Here is a 6,625-nt window from a genome sequence, read left to right as displayed (position 1 = left end):
TAGCGGATAGTGTCGGGAGGTACAGGCATCGGGACCCACTCCCTCCTTAGGCAGCATAGTAGCCTCGGGGGGCCGATACTATGTCTCACAGTCTTAGCATGTCGGTGGACTCTGACACGGTCCCAGTTTTGAGTAGTAGGGTGGTACCATTCTTAGTTGGAAGGCAGCCTAGAATCAGCCTAGATGATGTACAACGTCGATGATGGTGACCTTGTGGATAGCGTAAACCTCTACAGAGTTCTGGTTGATCGATCGATACATATGCCGTCTTACAACTATGGACCTTTCCTAAGTACAGCTTGACTTGACTAGTGAGAGGACTTCTCCCTAGGTTTGTGTTGGTTTTGGGCATTGGTCATTGAGGCAAGGGACGAGCGGGAGTCATCCTTGCTGCCTAGAGAGCGAGAGTGTGGTGAGATGTGCGTTGGGATGGGAGAATGGGTGGAAAAGTTAGTTTAAAACTTGACGAATGTATTATTAAACTATGACTTACTCGCATAGGAAACTGCAGTCATATTATATTGTACTGAACGATTTCTGAGCTTGGCATGACTACGCGGGAAATGATTGGGAGGAGTAGCTGTCTTGTTCCTACACTCGAGATGGAGGAGTTGAACTCCACGCCTGTTGCCGCTCTGTCTTATTGCAGTTTAGATGTTGTGTGTGTGTTTCTGGCAACTGGCGATGTAATAATTTTTTTCTCAAAAATGCAGGAGAGTTGCACATCATTACATTAAGAAGATGAAAAACAGGGAGTGATAAGTGTCCAAACAACACAAAAAACAAACAAAAGCCCCACACTTACACACACATACACACACACACAAACACACACCTTGCCACTGCTGCCCCTAGGAACACTCGTGCCTGCGAAAGAAACTACAAATGACCAAAAGTCACAAAGACAGGGCGCTAACCACCCATAGCAAAGGCAGCTAGGAGGGATAAGCCTCTCGCCGCTGCCAACGACCATGCCATTCCCTCATCTACAGCTACAGGCAGTGCACCTGAAATATTTGGGACTGCTCCATCAAAAACACACTTATTGCGGTGTGTCCATAAAGTCCAGGCTCCAAGAATAATGAGGGAGTTGATTCCTTTCTTTAACATGTCTCCAGCAGCACTGCTCACCAATTCCCACCACATATGGAAAGAAGTTTCTGTGGGCTATGGGGCAAAGGTTTGGAGTCGAAACTGTGAGAAGAGTCGGTACCAGAACTCTCTTGCAAATACACAAAGGACTAAGTTGTGATCAATAGTCTGCGCATCTTGGTCACATAGAGGGCATCGCTCAGGATGAGGGAGCCCACAGCATGCAAGGCGATCCGCTATCCAACAACGGCTGTGTGCGATCAACCAAACAAAGAATCATCATTTGGTGGTGCCCAAGTCTTCCAAACTCTTTCCCAAGGTCCAAAAGAAATAGACCCCAAGAAATAACCCCTGTAGGCTGACTTGGCCAAATATTGCCCATTAGGAGAGAATCACCAAATGTGTCTATCTTCAACCTCTGGCTGTAAGGCAAAATCAGATAAGATGTCCTAAAGGTGAAACTAGTCAATCATTACTCCAACAGTGGTAGCCCCTTGAATGTCAGAAATCCAAGTCTATTTGATGAGAGCATCCTAGATAGTTTGCTGCTTGATTCTTCTTTTGGGAACAGTGACAAAAACATTGCCCATGGAGCCATCGATCTATCCAGAAAAGGGTAGCAGATCCATCCCCAACTTCAGAGTAAAAACGGCTTCTACGAAAAAGGCAGATATTTTTACTTCAGAGTAAAAACGGCTTCTAAGAAATAGCCCAGGGTGGAAATTCAAAGGCCATAACCAAATAGATGAGCATACCATAAGGTGGCGATGTAATAATGAGTTAACCTCTTTGATGTACTCTCTTTTGTTACGCGTTATGATAATGTATCGATTGAAATTTTAATATTGTGATGGGATGATCGTCTGGGACTATAGCATTATAATTCAAATCTCGGGATTTCCCTGGAACGTTGACGTGGTAAGGGTTTATAATACCAGTAAGAAAAAAATCAGTGCACGGTGATAAATACGAAATTTCAAAAATATCTGCTCAAATTTAGGCGCTACCGCGGAGGGGGAGGCTCAGGGCTGCGCACGGTCAGCCTCGCCAAGGAAGGAGGCATGGTGCAGCACGTGACCGGCCTTGCCAGGGAAGGTTCCCAACTAGCAGTGGCCAATTCTTTTGATGTCTCTGGACAAAACAGAAAATGGACTGGTCTCATTCCTTTTCAAGCAATCAGAAATTAGAGTCGTCCCATCCCCATTCCGTCCTAGAAACTAGAGACGTGATCATCCCGCCCCACCTTGAGTCCCAACCAAACACTATCCAATATGGTGTGTATGACAGCACCAATAATCTGTCGAGCACGACAGGTATTATATTGTGGGCTGCAGGTGCCCTTGCGCTCATCGTCCTCGGTCACCGCATGGTGGCAGCAACGTCTATGAGCGCGTCCTCACCTGGCGAGCCCGCAGGAAGCTGCTGCCACAGCAGGTGGCACTCCTGTCACGGTCTAGGGAGTATGAGTATGCGTATAAGTATATATGTACGTGTCTCCATATATCTATAAGTATGACTTGCTGTAAGCTCTTGACTTAAACATAGCAGAGGTGTTAGGCCCTGCTTGGATCTAATGAACTAATAGTTAGGGGTCAGTAATAATTACCTCATTAAATCCAAACAAGCCAGGTCTAGATTAGCTAATTGGAAGCTGAAAACGACCCAACTAACAACTATTTTACTAGGACCAAACTAGCTAATAGCAAGTAATATTAGCTGTGACATCAGAGCATTAGATAACTAATTAGCAGCTAATGGATCCAAACTGGACCTTAAACCATGTGCGCCAGATGGAGAAAGCATACGAATGGATTAACTCATTTAATTCTACCTTTCTCTCCTGGTACTTTCTCTCTAGTTTTGTTCTTCCGATCTTTTCGTCTCTAGAGGAATTGTATTCAAAGATTCAACTCATGTATTTTGCAAATTGGTCTACAAAATTTGAATCAGGGTGACAAAAGCTTAAGAGAAAACAAAGAATGATGACTATGATCCTATAAATCCTCTACAAAATAATATTGAAGTTGAGGAAGCTCTTGCTGACAACATAAATACTCAGATGGTCAATATTTAATAGCGAAGAAATAGTGATGACTTGAATCCTTCTCTAGACGCTAGAGAGCATATGATTGAAGATTTGATTTCCATAAACACCGAAAGAATGATGCTATTCAAGTAAAGATTATGCAACATAGGTACCATTCTTGACATATCTTATTGCAATGTAATACATTATATTATTTTGTACATCTTATAGTCCTATTTTTCTATGCTAGTAGGCCTCATTTCTTAGTCTCATACAAGGGCTCAGATTTCCAAGGGACGGTTGTGGATCCCATCGGGAAACATACTCAACAATAGGGACTAGACATCACCACAAAACCTATTGCAGAATGCTAGGCCGACCTATGATGGCCCTATGATCATCGACTCTGATGCGCTAGCATTTAGGATAGACGCCTACATTGGGACGAACCCCGAGTTGAAACAAAGCCGATACATGTTCCACGTGCTAGTCAACACCTTTGCTTAGCTATCAGGGGGTGGACTCATGCCGATAGAAGCATAATTCTAGGACCCTGTGTCACACTACCCTTGGGTATGAAGGAGGCTGCCAGACGTGTTTACTACTCATTGGCACCTAGCTTCTCTAGGTTCATAGGGATGATAGAGCAAGAGCATGACACAGACTTCATTGGCACCTAGTTTGTCTACGATATCCTTCCACTGACCTAGGTGACACAGACTTCATGTCCAGCTTTGAAAGGAATGCAACATGTTGCACCTCTCGAGAAAATAGGGCAGTAGCAGGAGGCGACGAGGATGACGTGTAACCAATCCTACGCACACTAGGGAGAAGTTGATGTATGAGCAAGAGCGCCTAAAGTGAGCCAAAGCTCATGAATGCAAACTTCCCAAGGAATGTCGCGACAGCGGATGCCCTAACCCACAGTACCTTAGTGAGTGCATAGGAATGGCCTTACCACATGTACAATTAGATCCGTCACGGTGAGGGAGAGATGCCTGTCTTCCCCTAAGATAGCTAGAATGTCGTTGTAGCCACCACGATTAAGCGAACGGCTCCCGAACTCTCGAGCAACGAGGGAAATAGCATTCACAAGGAACTACGATTAAGCTGCGGCGATATAGCTAGCTCAAAGATCTATGGGGAGGCAACATCATGAGTCCAACTTCATACCTATCTCCTCTACAAGCGGCACCCCCAATGGACACCACACATAGACTAGATTACGTCCTGATGAAATTAGAGTAGTGCTTGGGCGAGAGACTAATGCCTTGCCTATCAAACTTGCAGAGTGGACGATGATCTCTTTATTTTCCAACATACCTTCCCCTATACCTCATAGGGAAAACCTAAGCCTGACTCGAGCACCACAATGCGAACAACATCCACTTGTGGGGGTGGACTTGAAACACATCTTCGTAGGAAACTTCAAGCACATATGTGTGCCCCCAAAAATTCCTAGGATTTCAAGGCCTATAAACAAGGAACAAGATGTGATTGAGAGCGCTCATCTCTAGCACAACTTATGAGGCCCTTGTCAATGAGCTGGGATGCAACAAGACATGGATGATGTGAGAACTGATCGATCTCACGACAAGCCATGCCTCCAGCCAGGAGGCTGTCTGGGCAAACTTTGGCAAGGATAAGGGCAAGGCTCGGGCTGAGCCCACAGATGAGGTCAAGGACCATGCTCAGTGAGGAAATGGCAATAAGGACAGTTGGACGCGTTGCGACAGTGACTTTGTCACAGCGGTTGATAGAGTCCACTAGCAAAAGACTGGCAGGCCTCTGTCAGTTTTTTTTTTAAAAAAATAATAAAATCGCCATCCCGCAACCATGGTTACCCTATCAAGCACACCCTTGAGGATTGTGATCTTGCAAAATGCTACATCTAGGGCAAATACAAGACAACTGGTGCAGAAAAACTAGCTAGAACAGAGGAGGCTAGGAAAAGGGAGATGCTTTCCTTGACCCGAGAGGGTGGCTGAAGATATTCAATGGACTAGTGGCCAGCGAATCTAGACTCCAGCAAAAGCTCATAGCTTGAGAGGTCGATGTGGCTACCTCTCTGGGTGAGGCTGTCCTGGCCTACTTGAAATGGTCAAAAACTACGATCACCTTCGACAAGACAGATGTCCCCAACCATATTCCTCATCCTAGGCGGTTCACTCTCATCGTTGACCCAATCATCGTCAAGTCGCGCCTATCTTGTGTGCTCATGGATGGAGGGCGTGGCGTCAATCTCCTCTACGTTGAGACAAACGATGCCATGTGCCTGTCATGAGTGGCAATACGGCCATCCGATGCCTTGTTCCATGGGGTCATACTTGGGATCTAGTCTATTCCCCTCGAGCAGGTCGACCTACCCATGACTTTTAGAGGTCTCGAGAAAACTTTTGCATGGAGATGCTCATCTTTGAAATAGCAGATTTCCTAGACACTTACCACACCATCTTGGGTCGGTCATGCTATACCAAGTTTATGGCCATCCCCAACTACACTTAACTCAAGCTCAAGATACTAGGCCGCCAAGGGATCATCACTGTGGGTGGTGACCTTTGTCTGTTGCATCTGTACGAATGGTAAAATTCCAACATTGTGACGCTGCATGTCAGATTCCTGAGCATTTGAAAACCCAAGGGGAGCACCAAAGCGGACGCTGCAGGCCAAGCCGGCTGTGACTTCTCTACACAGTAGACAAGCACGCAGATGCCTTGCCGAACGATGAGACCCACGATGACCTAGCGCGTGTGAGGGCGACACAATTGACAAGCTCTTAAGAGCTTGTGACACAGCGCGCCTTTCATTTCGCCAAGCCATATGCTCGGGGACGTGATCTAGTATTTTTATCCATTACCACAAAACCTATCAGTATTCTATAATTTAGTTTTCAGTAAACTAGAGGAACAAAGCCTTTACTCGATATATACCACATATATAAACGCATACAAAAGATGTTCCGAAATAATGCATAATTTCACCAGCATAACATGAAGCTCTAGAAATTAAAGCCGTTAACTGAATTGTTGATGTCCCAAAACATTGGCAACCAGCAAACAAAGCAACTATAATTTCCACATAAATGTTATTAGTTACAGAAATCCCATAACTTATCTCAAAGTACTAGTATCATAGACAGAAGTACAACACACGGCATTTATATTTTCCAATTGATAACAACATAGAAGTAAAAGAAGCTCCACATGCTTAAAGCAGACATGTGCTACTTGCAACATTCTTTAAAATTCTTTCAGCTCCTGATGCCTCTGCAGAAGACTTCCTATATATTCTTCAGAAAAGCAACATTATTTCAAATTCTTCATAGCTCCTGTTGCCACTCTGGGAATGTGTATTCCACACTTTTGTGGACTTTGATCAGTACCATCTCTAGAAAATCATGTAACCATATTTAGAATGTCTTCAAGCGATCGAATTAACATAAAATATCATATAGTGACGACAATAAGATATCATCAATTAAATTACCTTAATTTCAACAGTTTCAAG

The sequence above is a fragment of the Sorghum bicolor genome, chromosome 2, assembly GCF_000003195.3.
Source record: "Sorghum bicolor cultivar BTx623 chromosome 2, Sorghum_bicolor_NCBIv3, whole genome shotgun sequence".
Classification (NCBI taxonomy): Eukaryota; Viridiplantae; Streptophyta; class Magnoliopsida; order Poales; family Poaceae; genus Sorghum; species Sorghum bicolor.
The sequence above is the reverse complement of the archived record's forward strand: the minus strand, read 5'-3'. Positions refer to the sequence as shown.